The 11,477-nt window shown below is 42.5% G+C and overlaps 1 protein-coding gene across 1 annotated transcript in view; it reads left to right on the top strand.

Annotated features, from left to right (window-relative positions):
- EHHADH (enoyl-CoA hydratase and 3-hydroxyacyl CoA dehydrogenase) overlaps positions 1-11,477 on the top strand; it is a 94,752-nt gene that overhangs the window by 28,788 nt on the left and 54,487 nt on the right. The gene's annotated exons all lie outside the window — the stretch shown is intronic.

The raw sequence follows: 11,477 nt of genomic DNA, 5'->3' as shown, positions 1-11,477 counted from the left end.
CACCTGTAACCCTGGGGCTGACTGCTCTTCTGTCCAGGTTCCTGGCTTTTATTCCCTTTCTCCTGCTCTTCCGGCTGCTACTCTGGGTGGGCCTGAGTTTCCTCTCCTCACCTAATCCCTTCGGCTGATTGCTCTTCTCTCTGGCTTCCTGGCTTTTAATCCCCTTTCTTCTGCTCTTCCCGCCTGCTACTTTGGGCGTCCCTGAGTTGTCTGTCCTCACCTGTAACCCTGGGGCTGACTCTATGGCAACTGTTTTTTCTGTTTTGTTTTGTATGTGGTCGGTTAGGTTAGTGCTAAGGAGAAAACATAAGGCCAGAAGGAAGGATATAAAGTGTTAGGGATCGGGGCTTTAATATTCTGGATAGGGTAGCTAGGAAAGTCTTCTCTACAAATTGACATCTGAGTCAAGAACTGAAGGAAGTAAGGAAGTATCATATGTGAATATCTGAAGGAAGAACATTCCATCAGAAGAGAAAACAGCAGATGCAAAGTGCCAGGGGAGAGTGTGCTGAGAATGTTCAGAGAACATCAAAAAGGTCAGTGCAGCTGGAGTGAAGAGAAGGAAGGGAAGAGTGTTAGGGATGAAGTCAGATCATGTAGGGCTTTGAAGGTTTTTATAGATTGAATTATGTTCCACAAAAATATATATTGTAAACCCTAATCCCTATTCCAATAGTTAAAATGACCTTTGAGAATGGGTTTTCTTTGTTAAGTTAATGAGACTTTATTAGTGTAGGGTGTGTCTTAAATCAATCTCCTTTGAAATATAAAGCAAGGGAGAAGCAGAAATGGGAAAAGATAAATGTCACACCACATGAAGATTACCTAGGAACCAAGGACCAAGGACCTTCCCCAGGCCAACAGGGAGAGAAAGCCTTTCCCTAAAGCCAGGACCCTCAATTCAGATTTCTCTGGTGGGGTAGTGCCTAAGGCATTTGACTGCTAATCAGAAGCCTGGTGGTTCAAATCCACCAGGCATTCCTCAGAAAGAAGGTTGGGCAATCTACTTCCATAGTGACAAAACTCAGACACACTGCCGTGGAGTCAGAGCTGACTCATAGTGACCCCTCCTTGGGTTTCTAAGGTGCTATCACTACGGAAGTAGATTGCTCGGTCTTCCTTCCAAGGAGTGGCTGGTGGGTTTGAACTGCCAGCATTCTGGTTAGCAGTCAAATGCCTTAGGCACTATGCCACCAGAGCTTCCTCCATAGTGATACCGCCTCGGAAACCCAAGGAGGGGTCGCTGTGAGTCTGATCCGACTTGATGGCAGTGAGTTTGGTTTTTGGTAAACTGTGAGTGAAAACATTTCTTTTTGTTAAAGCCACCCACTTGGGGTATTTTGTTATAAATAACCACTAGATGACACTAGTGCACTAGATAACTAAGAAGGTTATAGAAACAACTCTGGCTTTTTCTCTGAATGGAGGTAGAAAGGCATTAAAGTGTTTTGAACAGAGGTGTAAAATAATCTCACTTACATGTTTTAAAAGATCACTCTGGCTGTTGAAATAGACTAATGAGAGACAAGGGCAGAAATGGTAAGACTGGTAGAGGCTGTGTTGATCCAAGGGAGAGATGATAGGTACTTGAACTTGGATAGTAGCATGTGGTCAGATTCTGGATATATTCTGAAGATGGAGCCAACAGAATTTTGTGTGAAATCTGAGAGAAAAGAGAGAAGTCAAGGATGAGTCTAGTGGCTTGAGTAGCTGGAAGGGTGGTGCCATTACTGAGATGTTAAGTTTGAGAGGTCTATGAAATGTTCAAGTGAAGATGTCAAGTAGACAGTTACACTGACCTTGTGTTCAGGAAACAGGTCTCTTGAACCTCTCATAGCCTCTGCATACACATTGGTAAAACAGCTACAATATATGGTTGTTTTAAGAAATAATGAAATAAAATGATACGCTTCAAGTATAGTACCTGTTGCATAGAAGGCATTTGGTAAATGGCAACTGTCGTAGTCAAAATATTAGCCCTCCAAAAGATGTCTGTATCCTGTTCCCCAGAATTTACGAATATGTTACTTCATTCAAAAGAGACTTTGTAGATTTGATTAAATTAAGGATCTTGAAATGAAGGATTATTTTGGATTATCAGAGTGAGCCCAATATAATCACAGTGGTCCTTAGAAGAGGAAGACAAGAGTTCAAAGATGAGAGAAGATGCTTGCACTTTAGTAAATTACCTGGTATGCCATTTCTAGCCATAAATCTTTGTAAACTCCATGGTGGAATTTGCTGTGAGCAACTGAGGAGCTCCTGATTGTAAAAGTTATCCACCTGGGGTATTTCTGTTGGGAGTGGCACTGGAGGAATAATTCTGGGAAATTCGCTCTCTCTCAGGTGCTTAGAATTCTGATGTTATGATTGGCTAGTTTGGCCACTCTGCCAGCCTCAAAAGGTGGCCTCTTAGAGGCAGAGGGCTCTCTGACTGCTGGTTGAAGAAGACATGCTGCTTAAAGAGACATGCACTCCTGAGGGACATGCACTGCTGGGAAAGAGATGCAAGAGACACGCATTGCTGAGTGAGACACCGAGGGACATGCACTGTTGGGAGAGAGACTGTGAGAGACTGTTGGCTGAGAGATGATGGGCTGAGAGAGACTGAGCGTTTTTCCTGATCTTGAATTGTAGCCTGGTGCTTCCCTAATAAACCCCATAATCTGTGAGTTCTGTGTGGCCACTGCAGTGAATTATCAAACCCAGGAGAGAGGTGGTGTGTGCTGCAGGAGGAACTGTTGGTAAAAGGGCTGGAGGGAGGCAGCATGTCTGGCCTTGCAGTAATAGGCCTTGGGTTACTGATGGTGATTCTGTCTTCCTCTTGTGGGGTTAGAGGAGGTCAGAAGATGTGGCCTCCTTGCCTTTTTAGCAATGCTACAGTACTGTAGATGGAGGAAGGGGCCACAAGCCGAGGATGTAGGCAGCCTCTAGAAGCAAGAAAAGACAAGGAAATGCTCCTGACTTCTTTGTTCCATATAATTTTCTGTGCTGGGCTCATTTCAATAATGAATCATGTTATCACTTCCTTCATTACTATTGTTTTAGTATTTGCTAAATATTTGTGCTGGTCCTGTTTTTTACTTTGATGTGAAGGTTTATCATTTTTCTTTGAGGTACCCTGTGGTTTATAATTTTCTTCCCAAGTTTAGAATAGTCCGTTCTTGTTAGGCCAGAATAAACTCAAGCCACCAACATTTCAGTTAGCAGCTTCCTCCAGGTGTCAGGCCCTGATGAGACAGCCTGATAAGACAACCGAAGTGACAGAACCCGCCCAGGCTGGAAAGCCCCATGTGATGCTAAACTTCCTCCTGTGAAGCCCCCTCATGCTAATTAGATGCAGACCCATGCCAACAATTAATTGGACCCCACCATTTCCTTAGTGTCTCCACTTAGGTCCTCCACAAGACTATAAACCCTCCCCTCCCCAGCCAGGTGGTACAACTTCTTGGGCCCCTCTCAGGGACCCATGAACCTCGCCTGGGCCCCTCTCAGGGACCTGTAACCCTCGTCCGGAAGTGCAGAATAAAAACTTCTCTTTAACCTCAGTTTTGTGCGTCCTCTTCTCCTTACCGTGGCCTTACATTTGGTGCCAACACCCGGGAAGAGGAGTAGAACTCGAGGGAATTCTAACTCCCCTTCTCCCTCTTCCCTCCAGACCAGGGAATTCCGGCCCCCTGCATCCACCACCGGTAAGTCACATCTTACCCTTTACTCAATGCCCACTGGAGGACATACATTTTGTATTCTGTTGTCCTCCATCCTGTGGGCCATTTTAAGTTTTTGGCTCTGGGCGATGAACCAGTGCCTACTACCAGACGGTTTGAATTAGTTTTGTTGTAATCTGTCTGTGTCTGACTGAGAGGTTGTGTGAATGTTTCTGTGATGCTCCAAGATCTAGGTCGTGGAGCCTGAGTGGGCCCTAAGTTGATTTCCGTGTGAAGTCGGATTGGCATAACAGTGTTGCTCTGCCCTCCGCTCCGGGGTTTATACAGAGACACCTTAGCCAAAGACTCACTCAAATCCCAGAGAGGAGAGCGGACAACCGGGCATCTGACTGGTCCTCAGGACATGTCTCCAGTGTGATTACTTTTGGAGAATTGACTTGCCCAAAGGTCTGAGTTCTGCACCGGAGTTTTCTGCATGACTGGCACAGGGAAAAATCATGGTACCACGTCAGAAGCTCCTCACAGTCCGGGAGTTTGGTTGCTCAGGGACGCCTGACATCCTATCTCCCTGGAGGGTCATTCCTCGGAGGGTCATTCCTTGTTCAACTGTCTAACGTCAGGCGGAGACGTCCACCTACATAAAACAGTCCCACTGGCATAGGGTTCCGGGAACCCTATCCAAAGAACTCAGAACCAATGGGTAATCAAAACTCCAAAATCAATCCAACAACCCCTCTGGGGTATTTATTAACAAACCTTAAGACCTTATTATTAGACCAGGACCTCCGTCCCAGATGCCTCGTCTTTTACTCCACCACAGCATGGCCCCAGTACCAACTAGACAATAGCTCTCACTGGCCAGAACACAGGACTTTTGACTTTAGTATCCTCACAGACTTAGACAATTTTTGCTGACACACAGGCAAATGGCCGGAAGTCCCCTATGTCCAAGTCTTCTTTTGTTTGTGCTCCCGGCCCTCATTGTGCTTGAAATGTAATACCACCCAAATCCTCCTTGCTCACGAAAAACCCCATTGTCTTCTCACCTGCATGGTTTCTGACAAGAAATCTGAGCTTAGTCTTATTGGTTGACCCTTGTAGGTAACTTTTAATTTTTTTCCATGCTGCTTTCAGGATTCTTTTTTTGTCTTTGGTTTTGGTGAGTTTGATGATGATATGTCTTGGTGATTTTCTTTTGGGGGTCTATCCTGTTTGGGGTTCATTAGACTTCTTGAATGGATATATTCTCATCTTTCATCATACCAGGGAAATTCTCTTCCAATAAGTCTTCAACATTTTTCTCTGTGGTTTTATTTGTCTCTTCTTATTCTGGAATTCCGATTACATGTAGGTTGTTTCTTTTTGATGGTATCCCACATGAATCTTAGGCTTTCTTCATTTTTTTTTTTTTTTTCATATTTTTTCTGATTGATCCCTTTCCAAAGAAGTATTCAGGTATTTGTCTTCAATCTCACTGATTCTATCTTCCATCAATTCAGTTCTCCTCCTTTGTCTGTTCAATGCATTACCTATTTCTGAAAATTTATTATTAATCTTCTGGATTTCTATCTGTAGATTTTTTATCATTTCTAATTTTTCATTTATTTTGTCATTTTGTGCTTGTATTATCTTTCAAAATTGTTTTAGGTTTTTGTCTGTGTTTTCCTTAATTTTGTCAGTGTTTCTGTTGATCTGTCTCTCAATCTACTGAAGGTACCTAAATATAATTCTTTTGAATTCCTCATCAGGGAGTTCCAATGCTACTTCTTCATGAGTGTGTTTTGGGTCTGTATCCTGGTCCCTTGTTTCTCCTACTTTATCTTGCTTCTTTGTGTGAACTGTGATGCTCTGTTGTCTCTGAGCCATTGTGACATTTTTGTGTTTATATTTAATTGGTGATTGTATGCTTGAGTGACTTGCCCACAATTTTTGTTTTCTTTGTTTCGCTTGGATGTTATCTATGTAAGCAGGGTACTGTGCTCCTCTATTTGCTAATTGATAGCACTTATACACTCACCACCTCTCTCCTTTCCTGTTGTCAGCCTCCTGTATTTCCCTGCCGTCCTTGGAAAATGGAGCCTATTCTTAGGTCCCTGGAATCCAAATGAGAATGCTGTCATTTTAAAATCCAGTATTGCCACCACCTGTAAAATTCAAAATGTCTGCACCCTTGGTCATGTTAAATATCCAAAATGGCTGCCACCTGTAAGCAATCAAAATGGCTGTGCCTTCCAGACAGCTTAAAGTCCACAGCTTAGGTTGTCTCCTTCCTTGCGGTTTGACTTCCTAGTCATAGGCCACCAGCACAGTTGTCCCTACAGCCCTTGGTGACCAGGGGTGATCTTTAGGTCAATTCTCAGGACCCAACACCACTTTGAAATATTCAGGCTGTTGGTCCCGTCAGAATAGCTGACAGTCCACTGCTCTGACCATCTCCATACTCACTATTTTCACTGAGGTTTTTCCACTAATTGGTGCTGAATCCCCTTCCGTATACTTCCTTTCAAAGCTCAGGGCTCCAGGATTATCTTCTGTACCTCTGTCAATTGGTTTCTCTTTTCTTTTTTGAAGAGGGTCTGTGTCATTTGTCTGCCTATTCTGCCATCTTACCAGAAGTCCCTGGATGCACAGTCTTTTGCTAAAGTGATTAAGCCTGTGACAGATGATATAATCAATGACCTTAGCAGAAACCCTGTCAGTTTAGACTGAAAAGGACAGAAGTAGGACAAAATGAAGGAAAATTGTCTGCCTTCCAGAATTCTATAGGCAGAAAATGACCAGTGAAGTTCCTTGTTTTTGAACATCTCTTGTCCTTTAAGGGAAGTAAAGGACCATCCCAGGAGCAATTCAGAGACCAGCAGAACTGTTGGAAGGAACATAGAGGGCAGAAGGCATTGAACAGCTACCGTGTTCTTGGTTTCAAAAGGCAGAACCACTTTCCCCTAGGTTTCAAAGAGTAGAGTGCCACCACCTCAGCTGAGCAGGCTGAGGCTGCCATTCTGGTAGCCAAGGGAATGGGGCTGCTGCCCAAAGCTAGGGGGTGGGGTTGCTGCCACAGTGGGTCTGGAAAATGGAACATCCACCCAGGGCCAAGGGCCTCCACCCAGAATCAAGAAAGCATGGCTAATGCTCAGAGTCTGTAAGGCAAGGCCATTGCCTAGATGCACCTAGAAAATAGAGGATTGTTTTTAAGCCTTAAGAGATAATGAGAACTGCCCTGCTGGTTTTTGACTTAACTTGATATTCATGGCTCCTTCCTTCTCACCAACTTCTCCCATTTGGAATGGCATATCTACTTTATGCCTAATTCACCATTATACTTTGGAAACAGATAACTTGTATTGTATCATAGGTTTTACATGTCCACAGATGGAAAAGAATTTTGCCCCAAGATGGAAACCACCTAGAGTCTCACCCATACTTGATTTAGATGTTTCAGAAGATGAGATTTTGGAATTAGATCCTAGAATGGGATAAGACTTAGAGGAATGATGTTATTGCATAAATGTGTTTTTTTGTGTTCGTAGGACATAAATTTTTAAGGACCTAAGGATGGAATGTTATGGATTGATTGTGTCCCTCCCCCTGAAATATGTGTTGAAATCCTAACCTCTGTACCTGTAAATATGATCCTGTTTGAAAATAGGGATTTTCTTTTGTTATGTTAATGAGTAGGGTAGGTTCCAAACCTGATCACTTCTGAGTTATAAAAAGAACAGAATAGGCACAGTGATGCACACAGAAGGAAGACAGACACCATGTGAGGATCTGTCTACAAGCAGAAGAATGCCAAGGATTGCTTGCAGAAGCCAGAAACAGAGGCCACAGAAGAATCAACATGGCTGAGATGCTTTTAGCCTCCAGAACTGTGAGAAAACAAATTTCTGGTCTTTAAAACAACCCACTTGTGGCATTTCTGTTACGGCAGTACTAGGTAACTAAAAGCATGCATTAATCAAGAAACATATTTTACAGTTCTTGGTTTTAATTTCTAATACATTAAATATCGATAGATATAACCTACATAAACAAAAGCTCTTTGGTATCCTTAGTGATTTTTAAGAGTGTAAAGGGGTCCCGAAACTAAAAAGTTTGAGACTGACTATACTGACTGACATCTGTATATTTGGACACAGAAACCATGATACAAAACTTTGTATACAGGACCCAAATTTAAAAATAATATTAGTCTGTGTACATAACAATGGATTTTTTATTTTAAAGAGGGGGTATGAATCCTACAACTATGAAAGAGGAGTTGGATAAACTAATAATACTAAATTTTTTTCTTCAATAAAATAAGTTAAAAATTGTTTTAATTTACAATGTGTGATAAGTGCACTTTAAAGAATATGAACTATTTTAAGGATTTAAGGTAGAATTTATAACAGGAAACTTAAAGTCCAACATACTGCAAAAAGTCAGAGCACATGAGACAGTTCATTCTACAAAAGAAAAAGAAAATAAGTAAAGCATAAAAGATAGTGGGAAATCATAATAGTGTGAAATGAGTCTGTAAATTCTAAAGCTCACAGAAATTAAAGCATGTATATGGAGGAATTTTGTGGCCCTGTTTTCAGTATTAAATCTGAAAGGCAAGGGAGATCATGAAGAAAATTGACTTCTTTTTCTAAAAGAAGTAAAATGAATTTGGATTGGCCTTATCCCAAAGCACTGCTTTAGAAATATCACTATTTTTAATGTAATGAAGATAAGAGGGAAAAACAGTAAGAGTATGATGATTTAGAAAAAGCTAATATTCAAACCATGGCTTTTTAAGTAGCCTGTACAATTTTAAGGAGCCCTAGTAGCTCAGTGCTTAAAGCATTCAGCTGCTAACGCAAAGGTCAGCCGTTTGAACCCATCAGCCACTCCGTGAGAGAAAGATGTGGCAATCTACTTCTGTAAAGGTGGACAGCCTTGGAATCCCAGTGGGGCAATTCTGTACTGTCCTATAGGGTCACTCTGAGTCAGAATTGACTTCATGGCAATGGATTTTGTGTGTGAGTGTGTGTGTGGAGGGTTTCTATTTTAAGGTCACTTCAAAATGACATCTGGAAAGGACTCTGTGTAGAAAAGATTGTAAAGTAAGCCATTAAGAAAACTGGGAAAAATCGAAATTATCCAGGTTGGAGAAGAAGAATCTCAGCCTCAATTGCCATGGCATGTCTTTGTAGTACTCTATATAGGGCCCTAATTACAGCCCATTAGATGATGATTATTGTCTACACTGACAGGACTACTCAAGATTCTTTCAGTACCGCAGGGGTGCATGGAGGGATGGACACAGGGAAGAGGTGACTGTCGGGAGGAAGTGGGAGGGGAGCTGTTATTGTGGTGGGTGAATTGTGGTCAATGTCATGAGACAAGTGTATGTGCCCTGCTTTATGGAAAGTGAATTTGCTCTGTAAATTTTCACCAAAATCACAATTTAAAAAAATAATAAATAAATAAATAAGATTCTTTCAGTACCCAGGTTTCCACCTTCTTTTTTGTGTCTGCTTGGCCCCCTTAACCTGATTAGGCTGACTTTCGTATACCAGAATGTTAACCCCTGAAGCTACTCTTTGACTCCCCACCCCATTCCCCACTTTGGGAGTTTCAAAGCCTGTTTTCAAAGACAGTTCCAGAAAACTGGCCAAACATTGCTATCACAGAGTGATCCCTGCCAGAAAGCATCACACTATCTGATGAAGAAAACCTATTTGTGCTACTTTGAAGCACTAGTAAGAACTAGGAATGGAGGGTTTGTCTCAGAGATGTCATTCAGCACAACTTGCTGTAAGAGCCACCAAGACTGACTGGTTTGATGATCACTCTTCAGAAGGCAAGGTACTTGGAAGAAAGCAAGCCAGGTGTCATTGTCTCCTTCCTTTTGACTCTGTGGTAAGGAATGCTTGTATCCACTACCCTCTACTTCACAATTACATATTTATAAATTACATGTTTACAGCTGGTGAAGAACCACCAAGGCAGAATTCTGGAATGAGGCAAACCCTCACCAAACTTCTGTAATCCCCTAGAGCTATTATTCTATTCTGGAGGCTACAGATGCCACCACGGGGCACTGAAGGCTGACAGTGCCACTGTTGGACAGTAGATACTGGTGGCACCACCACCACCAGACACTGGATGTCACCACTGTGAAATGAGATCTAACCTGTTTCTGCTGCCTGGTTTCACTGTTGTTGTTGTTATGTGCCGTCGAGTCGGCCCCGACTCATAGCGACCCCTCCTTGGGTTTCCGAGGCAGTATCACTACGGAAGTAGGATTGCCCAACCTTCCTTCCGAGGAGTGGCTGGTGGGTTTGAACCGCCAGCCTTCTGGTTAGCAGTCAAGTGCTTTAGCCACTATGCTACCAGAGCCTGGTTTCACTAGTGACTGAAAACCTTCAACAAAGCTTTCATTTGGCTGAGCTTAGGGTCATGGGCCACACCCCAGCCGCCACGGGTCTGAAAGAGCAATCATGTGATCATTTCTGTTTCCTTTTCTTCTTGTATAGTAAGAGGCAGGGCTGCAAAGTTCACACAGTAGCAAGTCCATAAGCTAAGGAATGTGTTGAGATGACAGGAAGCCAAAAAATGGCAGAAGTCCATCCTATTTGTCCTTTATAATTTTGATTGTAATTTATATGATGTCATCATAATAGTTTCTTCCTGTCTACCCAATTATATTTATGTTTGAGTACTGTGTCTTATTTATTTTTTTCAAATTTTTATCGTGATTTGGGTGAAAGTTTACAGAGCAAATTCACTTTCCATACAACAGTTCATATATACCTTGTCTCATGACATTGACTGCAATTTCCTGTATACTTGGTTTCATGACATTGACTGCAATTTCCCACAATCCAACAGCTCCCCTCCCACTTCCTTCCCATAGCTACCTCTTCTCTGTCTTCTTTCCTCCATGCACTCCTGCCCCCTGAGCAGTCTCCCTGTGCATACACAGCCCTTCTACTCTTCCATGATTGATCTTTCCAAGGAATGTGTCTACCTAATGTAAATGTTCAGCTCATATGCCTTTTATTTGGCTGGCAGCCACAGGAGGGGGTTCAATTCCAGACCTGATGGGCAGCTAGGGGCCATAGTCTCAGGAGTTTCACCAGGATCTATCCAACCAGCAAACCTGGCTCCTTTTTTTTTTTTTTTTAATGATTTTGAATTTTGTTCTACACTGTTCTCCCACTCTATCCAGGATCTCCTACCTAGATTGCCCCTCTGAATGGTTGACAGTGGTAGTATGTCTTCTTTTTTAGATCAACCACTGAAAGAAACTCCAAGCCAGGTGTTTTTGAGTCAATTCTGACTCATGGTGAGCCCATGATATGTCTTTGAGTAGAACTGCTCTGTAGGTCTTTTGGAAGTAGATCACCAGGCCTTTTTCTGAGGTGCCTCTGGGGGATTCGAACTGCCAACCCTTGGTATATGTTAGGTATAAAGTGGCTACTACTGCTAGTATTCTATTATTGTTAGAAAATCATCAATAATTTCTTACATTTCTGTAGAGCATTACAGTTTATAAAGTGCTCTCACATACATTGTCATCACATGATACTCAGAATGACTGAGGTAAGTGTAATTATTCCCGTTTCCTGATGAGGAAATTGCGGTCCAGGTCCAGGTCTTCACTGTCACACACACATAGGAAAAGGTGGAGCTGGAGCTTGAATCCAACTGCTCTGTTACCTCTGTAGTGCTCGTTGTGCTCCAAGAATCAGTGTGGTCCCATTTGTTTTACTTGTTGTTGTTGTTGTTATGTGCCGTCGAGTCGGCCCCGACTCATAGCGACCCCTCCTTGGGTTTCCG

This window comes from Orycteropus afer, unplaced genomic scaffold, assembly GCF_000298275.1.
Source record: "Orycteropus afer afer isolate SDZICR_OR568_19922 unplaced genomic scaffold, OryAfe1.0 scaffold00032, whole genome shotgun sequence".
Classification (NCBI taxonomy): domain Eukaryota; kingdom Metazoa; phylum Chordata; class Mammalia; order Tubulidentata; family Orycteropodidae; genus Orycteropus; species Orycteropus afer.
The sequence above is the reverse complement of the archived record's forward strand: the minus strand, read 5'-3'. Positions and strand labels throughout refer to the sequence as shown.